Below are 14,204 nucleotides of genomic sequence, written 5' to 3'. Positions count from 1 at the left end.
AAAACAAAAGAAAAAAGCCCCCACAGTGGCCACAACTTCATCTCCTGGTTACATCTGACTGGCAATGGTTGGGAGCATGGTAAGGACCAAGGGAAATGTGGGCCATGGAATATTCTAAAAAATATAACCATTAGAGACATGAAAATTGCTACCATATATGTCTTGGTAGTTAAAGTTAGAAGAGAGAGATTGTCGTAAGGTACTTGATACCCTGAGGGCTTCTGTAATCGACTGAGTTAGATCCATGTTCTTCCAAGATACCTTGCAGAGTGAAGATTATGTTTGTTGTTGGACAAGTGAGGGCTTTTACCCACTTAATTACTCACAGTTGATTACATGGTTACAAATTTCAAAATTATAAACTTCTGTTTTCATGTTGATACATTGAATCGAGGTCAGTATCACATTTGAGTTTGGAAGCAAGGAACCACAGTGTAGCCCCACAGGCTCAGAGTCTTGGGAAGCTAACTAGTTCCCACTATTCTCCAGAGTATAACTATTTTCTAAAGATATTCCCTGTTTCGGCAATAAGAATAATCACTGAGGACTCTCCCCCCTAAGGTGTTATTTTGATCTTGGGAATTAAGCTGTAATTGAGCAGCCTACAAAGATTCTGCTATAAATGTTAATGATGAAGCCAGCTTTTCTAATGAACTTTAGCTGGTGAGGGGGCAGGCGGCAAGAAAGAGGTGGTGTAGGATGTTTGGACAGTGAGGAAGGCAATGCCCCCTACACACACATACACATACACACACACACACACACACACACACACACACACACACACACACACAATTCATGTCCACATAGAACTTTAGAATGCAGTTTTTAACAAACCAAATATTTGCACATGCAATTCATTAAGAATCTCCAAATGAAATCATTCTTGACTTGGCAGGTTCTACAAATGCAATCATGGCTGTGTTTCAAAGGGGAGAACACAGCAAGCAGCCATGTAAAGAAAGCTGAGTTTGGAATTGAGCCTCTCAAGTCAACAGGCACATAGGGCCAAAAGCTGGAAGAGGTAAGGAGATCACTCTCCAGAGTCTGCACGGGGAGGAAGGTCTTGCTAACACCTCGGTTTTGACTTCCAAGACTCCAGAATGTGACAGAACCCATTTATACAGCTTAAGCAGCCAAGTGTGAAGCAGTCTGTTATTGTGGCTATAGGAGGCTCATACTTTCTGCATGTTTCTGATGCAGTAATTATTTACTGTACACCAATGTCTGTGACTGGGTCTGCAGCAATGACTAAGGCAGATACGGAGCAAAGGTCCTATTCATGAAGCTGTTAAACAGGTTCATAGGTGGGTGGAAGATAAGGGTCTGAGAGCTTGTTCTCCAAAGGTCAGAATGTGGGTAAAACTTTCCAAATGTGTAGGACTGTGGGTGTTGTGAAGGATGACAGGACAACGAGGTGAAAGCTCTGAGGAAGGGATCTAGCTCTGAGCTAGGAGGGAATTAGATGGGGGTGATAATAGAAGAGCAGTGGCACAAAGTGACACAGGTCCTGAAACCATAGATGATATCTAATAAAACTTTTGAGGTTGTGGTTAATGTCTTGGACTTTATCCTAATGGCAGTTGCAGATCTGCTGGAGCATTTTTTAAAGAACCTAATAAGGGGCCATGAGCGAGCACCTCCGCCCCAGGAAAAGGAGAAGAAATGATGATGATAACCACCTCCCGCCCCAGACCAAAAGGAGCAGTAGGAACCCCATCTTCCAGGATCCTGGGACACAGAGTCTTTGAGCAGTGACAGTGGCGGCAGCAGCAGCAGCAGCAGCAGCATCAACAGCCCGGACAAGGCCAGTGGGCCAGAGAGCAGCTTGAGCCAGATCATCCCCGGATCCTGCTCCAGCAACCCCCAGCCGGTGCCCGAGCAGTCTGAACTATGCCAAGGCCCTTACTTCCTTATCAATCAGACCCTGAAGGAGGCCCACTTTCACAGCCTACGGCACCGAGGCCAGCCTCTGACATGATGCTCTGGCCGTTTCTTGTCTTCCGTGAAGGGACAGCACTGTGCAGATTGGATATTATTATGTGGCAAGGTGATTATTTTTTTCTGCTCTAGTCTATTTGGTGTTCTATAAGCTTCTTATACCTTTATAGGCATGCCCCTCTTTAGGTGGGGAAATATTTTTCTTCTGTGATTTTGTTGAATATATTTTCAGGGCCTTTGAGCTGGCTTTCTCCTTCTATCACTATCGTTCTTTGGTTTGGTGTTTTCATAGAGTCCCAGATTTCCCAGATGTTTTGTGTTAGGAATTTTTTTAGATTTAACATTTTCTTTCACTGATGAATCTATTTCCTCTATCATATCTTCAACACTTGAGATTCTCTCTTCCATCTCTTGAATTCTGTTGGTGATACTTGCATCATCTGTAGTTTCTGTTCACTTACTCAGATTTTCCATTTCCAGAATTTCCTTAGTGTGTGTTTTCCTTATTGCTTCTGTTTCCATTTTCAACCTTGAATCTTTTCCTTCACCCCTTCCTTCCTTCTTTCCTTCCTTTCTTTTTTCCTTCCTTCCTTTATTTATCTTTTCCTTCCTTTATTTATCTTTTCCTTCCTTCCTTCAGCTTTCTTGGCATTCTTTAATCCATTTTTTGTTTGTCTTTTTCTCAATTTCTTTAAGACATTCTTTTTTACTTCCTCTATAAGGATCTCTACCATCTTCATAAAGTTATTTTAAAGGTTGATTTTGTGTACTTAAGCTGTGTTGGGTTGTTCAGGTCTTGCTGTCATAGGATAGCTGGGTTCTGGTGGTGCCATATTTCCCTTTCTGTTATTTATTGTTTTCTTACACTGGCATTTAGGCATCTGGATTTGGGATGGTTATAGATCTAGTTGTTGGTTCCTGCATTTGTCTTTCTTGGGTGGGTATTTTGTTCTTTAGTTTCTGTTTATCTCTGGTCTTTTGGACTAAGTGGTCAAGGATTCTGGTGAATAGGTAGTGTTAGAGTCCAGTAGGGTGTCTCTAGTGGGGTTTTGGGGGCCTTGGGTCCCTAGATCAAGCCTGGTTTCTGGTAAAGCCAAAGTCTTCTTCCAAAGCTGTATGCCAGAATAGCAAGCCAAGGGGAAGGAGTGCTCAGGTCTCTAGGACCAGCCTGGTCTCCGGTAAAGCTGCCTGTGCTGTGGGCTGGAATATGGAGCCCAGGAGAGGGGGGATTTTAATACATTTTATTATTGAGTTTCTTTAAATGTTTTTTAAATTAGAGATAGAAAAGCATTTGTTGCAGATTTTAGAAGCATTACTTGCAATTTAGAAAAAAAATATTGAAGTTACATAAAAGAACAAGAAAAGTAGGAGTGAACCTAGTGCTTTATTCCAAAGAAGTTGTTTAAGATGTGTTTTAATTTACAGAGAAGAAACTGATCCTATGATTATCACCATCATTCCTTTGAAGCATCGCCATTTCTGAGTTGATCTGGCCTGTTGCTTAGTCTTCTGGGCTTTGTGCCTATATCTTGTACACAGTCTGGAATAAGAACAGCAGGACTATACTCTGAGAACTTATCAGAGATCGATCTGCTCAGAATGTCTTGAAGAAGAAAGTTCTAGGTGTTTTATAATAGAGAAAGTCAACATGACTGTAATGCAGTCACCGAGTGAGGCTCATCTGGATGCTTCTCAGTCCTCATTGTGTTGTTTGGGCCCATCCCTAATTATCTCCGCAGTTAGAGAGAGAGAGAAGTTTTCATAAAACCACAAGATTAAATAATCCTTTAAAAATTCATTAATCCATTCAAAAATATTTGTTCTACATATCCTAGGCACTGGCACTCTGCATTTGTGGAATTCTTTCCAACCTGTTCCAAGACTGGGTCTCTCTATTTAGCCTGAGATAGACTCACAGTCAGCCTTCCTGCTTCTACTACGTTGACAGGTGTGTACCACAATGCCTGGATTTCCATTCTTCTTATAACCAATTTCACTACTGAATATAAGCATGGGAATCATGCCTTTTGTTAAAACATCTTTATTGTGATATAATAACTATAGCTTTCACTCTTTTGAAGTGTCATTATTTAGTGGGTTTTAGTGATATGCATTCTTTGTCTCTTCAGAAGGAAAGCCTATTCCCCTACCATCAATCCCCTTTCTCTTTGCCAGTACTTGGACACAAATGCTCTACTTTCTGTCATATTAATCTACCCACTCTGATAGTTTCTTATAATGGAGTCACAATGTATGTCATTTTAATTTTGGCTTCTTTCACTAAACATGTTTGTAGGGATTGTCTACATTTAGGTTTCTGCATTTATTTAGTATGTGTATGCACATACACACACATGCCAAGGCACATGTGTAGAGATCGGAGGATAACTTTTAAGAGTTGGTGTTGTACTATGTTGACTCCAGGAACTGAACTCAGCCCATACGGTTTGAGGCAATCACCTTTTCCCAAATGTGCTGTCTCGCCAGCTCATTTCACCCCTTCCATACCTTTAGTTTCAAAAAACATCTCACTTTATGAGTATACTGCATTGGGTTTGCCCACCTACCAGTTGATATTTCCTAGAGTTGTTTCCATTTTCTAGTTCTCATGCATAATCTTCCACAAAGAGTCCATATGTGCGCTCTGTATGGACATATGCTTGCAGTTCTCTTGTGTGTATACTTAGAAGCGGAACTACTAGGCCTTATGGTGACTCTCTAGCATTTTTAGGAACTGTCAAGTTGTTCAAACCACCTTACTTACTGTACTAGTTTCAAGTCTGTTGTCAGTGATGAAAATAACCCAGTGAAAAGCAACTTGGGGGAAAATGCTTATTTTAGCCCCACTATCCCAGTTTACAGTCCATTACTGTGGGGAAATCACATGGCAGGAACTTGAGGCCCTCCCCACCTACTGTCAAGAGTAGAGAAAAACAAATGTTTGAGCTCAGCTCCATCTCTCTAACTGTAGAGTTCAAGCCCCCGAGTAGGGAATGGTGCTGCCTATGGTGGGCTGAGTTTTCACACATCCATCAGTGGAATGAAGACAGTCCCTTACAGACAAGTCCACATGAGATTCTCTTCCCTAGGTAACCCTAGGTTGTATCAAGTTGACAATTAAAGCCAACCATCCCATTGCATACCACTTTACATCATTACCCACAATTTGTATAGGTTCCAGTTTCTCCATATCTTTAGTAACAGGTGTTCATGATTTTAATTATAACCATCATGGTAAATATGAAACATTTTCTTATTTCTATGTTATTTAGATGGAATTTTGCTGTGTAGCTGAGGATAGTCTCAAGCTCTCAGTCTTACAGCTTCTGAATCTTTGATGCTGAGATTTCAGGCATTCAAATCTATCCTTGTCTCTTGTGATTTTGATTTAATTTCTCTGATCAATGATTTGCTTGACCTATTAATAATAAACATTTCACATATATTCTGGGAGATTCTTCAATATGTTGCAAACTTTATTTTATAGTCTCCATCACTGTAAATGTAAGCTAGCACATAGATGCAATGATAGAGGAAGAATAGGTCTGTATTTGATTTTTAGTAATAGTATCCTCTCAGCCCTTTAACCAAAGGTCCTAAATAGCGATTGCAGTGCATATCATAAATATTCTTCTTAAGCCATCACAACACACATTGATGAATATGTATGTGTAAATGTAAAAATATGGATTCTTTAAATACATTTAACTACTAAAATATCCATATGTTGAAGGATAGCTTATTTACCCTTTCTCCTCAGAAATCAATTGCAGACAAGCAATGTGTCTGGGCTCTTTATGGTAACAAAGTTTAACTCACACTTGTTGGAATCTATGCTTTATCCATATTGATGATGAGGCCAGACCTCTCAGAGCTGGTGTCTGTGAATGGCAGAGGCAGATACGCATCTCACACAGGCACCTGTTTCCTGGAATTAGAGATCGCAAGCAATATGAGCTTCTTTTTCAGGGGTTGTTCCTTCCCAGGTGTCAGATGCCATTCATCACACCACAGATTTTACTGTCTGTCAGGATCTAGGTAAAATGGTTTTCCAGAGATTAAGGAATTTCTCTTCCTGTAAGCATTTCATCCAAGGTAGCCAGCTCAGTTCAGAGATCTGGAGAAAAGCATAGCCCATGTGTTCACAACACCTAGTCCTGTACCTCAGTGACTCCATGTGTCAATTCCGTGGTTGTTCCAGCAAAGTCACAATAGGTCCCCACGCTTGTGATGGTGACAGGGGTGAACTGAGAAGCTGGGAGAATCTACACACACAAAAAGTTTCAGGGAAGAACATGTTTTGACAGTGTACTTCAAATGTCAAAAAATAGGTGCCAGCATATAGTGAAGGACATAGTTCATTTCAGGAGTTGGCAAAATAATTGTGTACTGGCTTATGGGTATAAATATTCATTAAAGTATCGTTTATGACAGAAAATTCTCATAAGCAGCCAAATAGTTCAAGAAGGAACTGACTTAACAAATTATGGCCAATACATATGCATATTTACTTGTGATGTAGAGGTAAAAGCAATGTTAGAGAGGCAAAGGTATTAAAGTAATCCCATAAAATGTATCTATACAATAGAGAAAAATGTCATGATATAGGAAATTTAAAACGCTATCAGAAAAACTGGCACACATACATAGGGAAGAAGTTTGAATTCTGAGTGATAATATAAAAGTTTCAATATACTTTTTACGATTTTTTTGCACTTTTAACAATTTATAATTACAAAATTATTATTAAATAGTGAATCACAAAAAAGAGAATTCTTAGTGGTACATCATACAGGACGAGACAACATTTTTAATAGGGCTGATTTCTTTTAGATTTATTATAATGTGAGTGTGTGTGTGCACGTGTGCACGTGTGTACACACGCATGCACACATGTAATTGAGGGCAGGTGCCTATGGAAACCACAGGCACTGGGCCACCTGGAGCTGTAGTGAAAGTTGGTGAGCAGCCTGACATGGATGCTGAAAACCAAACTTGGTCCTTTTACAAGACTAGCTAATTCTCTTAACTGTTGAGCCATCTCTCCAGACCCCATGAACAGAACTGATTTAAAGTTCTAATCTATCTAACTAATACCTGTGATCTCTGGGATGTACAAATACACAATAGACACATAGCAAATTACTCTTAGAGGCTACTTTTAACTCTCTCTCTCTCTCTCTCTCTCTCTCTCTGTGTGTGTGTGTTTAGTATGGATGTAATATACATGTTGCCTGTACATGTATCTGTGTACCACTGTGTGTGCTTGGCACCTGCAGAAGCCAGATGATGTCAGAAACTAGCAATGGGCTTACAGATGATATGAGTCACCTTGTGGAAGCTGAAATCAAACCTTGGTTTTCTGAAAGAACAGCCAGTGCTCCTAACCACTGAGCCATCTCCCAAGCCCTTCCCATGAACGTTTAAAGTATTTGTGAGATGGAGGGACTGATGTGGGATGCTGGGTGAATTTCTGTTGCTTTAGTTCTGTGTTTCCTTAAAGAACAGCTCTTGGTTAGGTAGTGTTGCTATGCTCTCTCAACCCTTACTCTGGTCCAGGAGAGGAGTGGCCAATCTGATGGCAGTGCCAGTCTCCTCCTCTAGGGAGTCTTTCCCTCTCTTCTCAGGACACATCCTGATTTATTCCCTATAGCAATGTCCCCAAACAGTGTGACACTGACGAAAGAACAGCAAAGAAACCAGTAGAAATCCAGAAATAATCCTGAAAAATTGGCCAATTTTTCTTTGATAAAGGAGAAGAAGCAATAGAATAGGAAAACAAGTGATGTGGGAACATCTGGTCATTCACATGCAAAATAATAATAGTGATAATAATAATTATTATTATAAAGATTCTAAACATAGACCAACATAGTGTTTTTAAAAAAATCAACTCTAAGTGATAGACATAATGTAATATGAAAGTATAAAAATAGATGATAACATAGCAAGAAATCTAGGCTACTTTAGTTATGGCATTGAATTTTAAAATCTAACTCAAAATCATAATCTACAACAGAAAAAAAATCTAAACGGACCACTTAAAAGGTAAAATTTCTGTTCGATTGAAAGAACTGTTAAGAAAATAAAAAGGTAAGCCCCCGACTGAGAGAGAGATTTGCAAAGCATATGATTGATAATTAGTATCCAAGAATACTAAATAATGTTTAATAATGTATAACCCAGTTAAAATCTGTGTCTATTTCTTATAGTCATATGTTAATTAACTTATTAAATAACTATGTTAAATTAACATAATATTAAATTAATTTATTATTGTTGGTGTTATATAATGTTCTAATTAGCTTGGTTTTCACTGGGAGTGTTGTTTGTTTTTGAAACAGGATCTCAGGTAGCCCAGGCTGGCCTTGAACTATGTAGCTGAGAATAACTAATCTTTCAATCCTCAAACCTACACCTCCCAAATGCTGGGATTACAGGCATGCACCAGCACATCCAGGCTTGTGCAATCCTAGAGATCAAATCTAGGACTTGGTGCATGCAAGGCACACAGTTTACATGCTCAGTCCCAAGTTTATGTAAACTTGGAAGAGTGAGTAGTATATGCTAGTTATAGGCCCTTTCCCACAGACTCCTTTAGGGAGATGTGTAGTGAAGGGGAAATCTCAGGAAACTCTGGGCTCCTATCTGAAGGCTGACTGGAGATGGTAAAACGATCTGGCAGGATTACTTTACTTCACTCCTGTGGGGCACCTTAATGCTGTAGTGATAGAATCTCCAGTGAGGAAATGTGAAAGTTGTTTGATTAGAGGAGACAAAACAGGCCAATTCTGGCAAAGTGGAACTCAATGATTGCTTTATTCTGTGTAGCTCCTTCACTCTGCCATTTATAATCTAGGTAAACTTTGCCAAGTGGTTCAACCTCTGGGAGCTTTGACATTTGTAAGCATGTAATGAGTAATGGCTATAAAGAAAAGTCAGCCATTTTCTCACACTTTCTACCTTGTTCAAAATCCATACAGAGTCTTGGGTAATTGTTTGGGTGGGACAAATGATCTTAAAGATCTTCAAAGCAGGTAGTGTTACCAGGTTCTTTTCTTGCTGCCTCGACCCACTTATTAACAAGTTGAAACTTCAGGGAAGAAGGTATAATTTGGCTCACACCTCACAGTTTGAGGATGCAGACCATCATGGCAGGGAAGGTACAATTGTTAGAGTTGCTCCCAGCTGAGCAACAGAACTCTGAGGGGATTGCTCACATCTCAGGAAATCAGGAAGTAGAAAGTAGACAGAAATCTGGGTTGGACTATAAACCTCTACTTCCTCCTTCCTCAGTGACTCACCCCTTCCTCCTCCTCCTTTTCCTCCTCCTCCTGTGAGACTTCACTTCTCAGAGAGTCTATAGCTTTCCCAAACTGCCACCAGCTCAGGACCAAGTACACATGAGTCTGCAAGGTATATCAAATATTTACTTATTTACTTATTGGTGTATCTCTCTCTCTCTCTCTCTCTCTCTCTCTCTCTCTCTCTCTGTGTGTGTGTGTGTGTGTGTGTGTGTGTGTGTGTGTGTGTGTGTATAGGCTTCTGCATGTCACAGCACAAGCATCGAGATCAAGTCAGAAGACAAACCTGGATACTGTTCTTAGTTCCCATCTGCTTCCAAAGAAAGAGGACATCTCTGCTGATTTGCCACTGCGTAGAGCTGGTACCTCGAGCTTCCATGGATTCTCTCTCTCCTATCATGTCACCATAGGAGAGCTGGGGTTACAGCACAGTGCCTCATCAGAATTTACATAGATTCTAGAGCTCAGAACCCAGCCCTCACACTTGTGCAGCAAACGTGTTACCCATCTGAGGCAACGCGAAAGTGAGGCTTGTCTGCCATCCAGGCTTAGATGTGTTGAATTGCATGTTCTTAGAGCAAATTCAATCTTTAATTGTAGGGCTGGAGCCAAAGCACTAGTTAGGTGAATAACTAATTTGAAATACTGTAAACTTGGTACTGGAAAATACTTCAATTCAACATCTGTCTTTGGAGTTTGAGGTTTTCGATTTAAACCAACAAAAGATTTCTAAGTAAATATCTGCCAACTGTGTCTTTTAATGAACCACAAACATTTTCCTTTTTACTTCTATCTGGAGTATTTATTTGAAAATAATAACATCCATGCAATACATAAACCATATTAGTGTCTTCAGAATACAACTTGAAAAATTCTTTTTTGTTGTTGTTTTTGAGACAGGGTAACACATAGCCAAGGCATTTTAACACAGATATTAATATTAAATTAATATTAATTTAGCACACAGTTAATATTAGAAATCTTTTTTTTTTTTCTGTCCCATGGGTCAGTAAACCAGTCATAGAGCACTGGGTGCCCTACACACTTGAAGGACAAACTTAAAAGACCACATGAAGTTAAACAGCTGAAGTTTCATGTTAATTAAAGTCTGTGTTTAAGTAACTTGATGAGGAACTTAAAGGCGGGACAGAAGATGAATTTTCCAGAAGTTTCCATGGGAAACTTTGGCTCCCCACTTAACAAATTATCAATAGCCTCCTTGTTCACCATGTTTCCTTCCATCCCAATGCTTAATTTGGAGAAGAAAGGAGTTTTTCCTTTGTTCTTTTTAAAGTGTTAGGCATGATACTGAGAATCTGAATCACTACGGGTAACAGTAAACCTGGCAAGGATATGTATATGCTTCTGGGGTGGTCAAGAGACTAATGATACATTTTAAATGGATAGATTATGGAAATCCTCATGTAGAGTATCATAAAGACATTCCCAAGAGGGAAAAACAGAAAAAATAAAAGTCAGGGACCTGTATTCTCTGTGTTCTCTGTTGTCATGTGACCTGTGTTATGTTCTCTGTCATCATGTGACCTGTATAGTGTTCTGTCATCATGTGACCTGTGTTATGTTCTCTGTCATCATGTGACCTGTATAATGCTCTCTGTTGTCATGCTGTGGGGATTTTATATTGGGGAAGAGATAAAGAGATGAGATAACAGAACCCATAGAGGGTCAGTGTGTTGGGAGAATATACAATTTAAAAACAGTACTTTTTAGAGACAAATTACCAGGGTATTCTTCTTGTTCTACAAGATACAAAGGGAGCTCAGTGTACATTTTGACAGAAGATGGTAGCATCATTGTGTTGCTCAGAGAACAGTGGCTGGCCAGTAGCTATCCTCTGCTGCTCCTGAGAGTTCCCAACCATAACACTGGCTCACTTTCCACTCAGTTCTAAAGAGGGCTAGTTTTAGGCTCTCCTCCTCTCTGTCTACACAAAGTCTGATGGATGAGAGCACAAGATCTCAACCAGGAACTGAGAGGGAATAGAAATGAAAAATTAGGAAGAGGAAACAAATTATTGTCCTTAAACATTCTCCAGAGTTTAGCTTCCTGTCTAGTTTGGATTGTGATAGTTTCTAAGTATCTGTATTTTAAGAGGGTAAAGATAAATAGCAAAGAAAGTAAGCAAAGGGATGGAACTAAACCCAGACAAAAGGCTAAGCAAAGTGTGGCAGCCATGAGGGTTTGGCATCTCAGTGGGACCTCTCCATGGGAGCAGGGAGAGCTAGCTGATGCTAAAGGCCAATGCAAGACATCTGTCCATATGTGCTTGGGTATGAGGGGAGAGGCAGAGTCACAAAGTAAGTAAGAAGGACATTAAAATGAGTACCCAGAGGGGACTGAACAGCAGACTTTACCATTCTGATCCAACCCTAAAGATGAAAATGGAAAGATGGAAAATGAATAGTCTAGTAAAATTCTTATTTGGATGTATTCCATTTTGGAAAGAGAAGCAAACTGATGGAATCACTCATTATTTGCAGGTCCATAAAATATTATTTGGAGAATAAATAGTACTCTGAAAAATTCCCCTTTCTTTTTCTATTTTTATGTTTTTAATTGAATTAAGCTGGTTCAATTAGGCCAAGTAGAAGAATACTGGCTACAAGTCTGATCAAATCCTGCCAAAGACAACTGTGATATCTCCCTTCCAGGCATTTTTTAAAGAACAGGTAGCCTGATTTGAATTTTAATTTATGTAAAGTGTGATGTTGACCTAGATGACTTCCATGTCTATTTCTGAACCCACATTTTGTAATTTTAAGAAAGAGAAGGTCCATTCTGAGAACCCAGCAGTTTGCCAGGGAGAGGTCTTTCTTGATGAAGACAGCCTGTGAAATGTAAACTTGCTTAATTGCAGGGAAGCTCATTTAATCTGGAGCAGAAGAAAACATAATGCAGTGGTAACTGGGTGCAGGCCAATATTTCCAGACTTACAGAAGCAGACCTGGGTTTCCTTCAACTAAACAATTTCTCTGTGAATCCAGATTTGGAGACAAAAAACTGTGTGTCGCTTCCACATCCACGAGTCACAATATTAACTCGTTGTCTGTAATTATTCTTCTGACAACTCAACAATAGCAGAGCTTATATTTCTCCAGTTCCATTGACTGCTTTCTCTCACTGTTCCAAAATGACTTTCCAGACTCAGCTATATGCTAGCATCTGAGATAGGATGAAGCCAATTAGGAAGACAGAACCACGCCAGCCAGCCACATTTTTGCGGGGAAGGGGAGGAACATAATCTTTCCAAGCACAGATCTGACAGTGTCACCTGGTCATTTCTAGCTCCAAGTGAGGCTAGGAAATGCAGCATCATGATTAACATGATGGGCTCTGTTCCATCAACCTGGAGCTTTGAGGGAATGGCAGTGATGAAGAATGGAAAGGGGTATTCTTAATAAGCACAAGTGTCTATCAATACAGTAGCTTGGAAGGAGTAAAGAACTAACTGTAGATGGAAGTTAGCTCTATAGTTCATTGTTTTGAAAACCCTAGGATCTCTGGTAAATTTAGCTATTAATCTTTATCTATATGGTTGTTGGGATTATTGTGAGAAGAGTCTAAAGAAAATGCTCAAGGGCTAGGAAATAACAAGCTGTTAGTGATTGTATGTGACAAAATAATACCTGACAAAGGGAGGAAGAGTTTCTCTTGGCTCACAGTTCAAGGGTACCTTCCATCAAGGTGGAGAAGGCATGACAGCAGGTTGGTGGCTGGTCACATTTCATCCACCATCAATAAGTGGAGAGAAAGGCTTGTAATCAGATGACTTTCTTCTTTTCTTTCAGACCAGGACCCCAACCCATGAGACAGTGCCACTCACACAGTTAGGGTCGGTCTCCCAACCTCAGCTAAACTAAGCTAGAAACTCATCACTAACATTAACAACATTAACAAACACAACAGCATTAGTCTCATAGCTCTGGCCCATGGTCTATTTATGTGGAGGACATTTCTGAGGGGAGAACTAACTCTTTCAAAGAGGTCAGCTGTGAACTGGTGGCATTTGGAGTGACAGACTCGAGGTAATTTCTCCAAGGAGATGGATGAGATGCAGTGATGAGCCTCTGGTTTTATCTGTTTACCATAGTTAGAAGAAGGAGTATATTATCAATGGTTGACATTTAGCATGTGGAAAATTCCTGAATGCCTTTTGATGCACCTACCTCCCAACATAATTTGCATGGTGAATCTCATAACCATAGAGGATAGCACAAGACTGTAAGGTTGAGTTCAAACCCTAATCCCACCCTTCATCAGATATGTAGCACTGAACAGTTTATTTAACCTCTCAGTGCCTCCATTTCCCCATTTTAAAAGGCGATAATAATAGTAGTAATGGAAAATAAATGAATAAATGTTTAAAAGTTCTTAGAGGTGTCACATCTGTATAATTGGTTGGGGCCACATTAGAAGCAGTTACTGATCCAAACTTACTCCAAAAGACTCATGGTGTCAGTTCAGCATCAGGAGGGCTAAACCCATAAACCATTACCAGGGTGAATGGACCATCCTAAAGCTAAATGTTGTCCTGCTGGGATTGTGTGTCTCTGAGCTTATGCTTTGGAACGTGTCCTGGAACTAGCTCTGTAGACCGGGCTAGCCCAGAACTCACAGAGATCTACCTGCCTCTGCCTTTGAGTGCTGGAATTAAAGGCATGTGCCACCAACACCCAGGTAGAAGGTTTTTGTATATGTGCTTGCTGTCATTAAAATAGAAAAACTCCAGGAAATTTTCCTCCATGCTTTTTCTTATGTGGAAATGGGCTCCTGCTCATCTTCTGAATGAAGGTTCCCCAGTGTTGTCCCTCTGTCAATGCTGGCATGCCATGACATAGCATGTTTTCATGTCATTCCACCTGCCTATACCTGCTCAGTCTTCTATAACCTCAGTGTCACCAGCCCAGTCCTCAAATGCTACCTCCAGCAGAGTTATCT

The 14,204-nt window shown here is 40.0% G+C and overlaps 1 pseudogene; it reads left to right on the top strand.

The window, feature by feature from the left end:
* The first annotated feature begins 1,628 nt into the window (after positions 1 to 1,628).
* On the top strand, positions 1,629 to 2,028 carry LOC127223264 (protein FAM104A-like; annotated as a pseudogene).
* Positions 2,029 to 14,204: the final 12,176 nt, after the last annotated feature.

The sequence above is a fragment of the Phodopus roborovskii genome, unplaced genomic scaffold (assembly GCF_943737965.1).
Source record: "Phodopus roborovskii unplaced genomic scaffold, PHOROB, whole genome shotgun sequence".
NCBI classification, from domain to species: Eukaryota; Metazoa; Chordata; class Mammalia; order Rodentia; family Cricetidae; genus Phodopus; species Phodopus roborovskii.
This window is presented reverse-complemented; position numbering and strand designations above follow the sequence as displayed.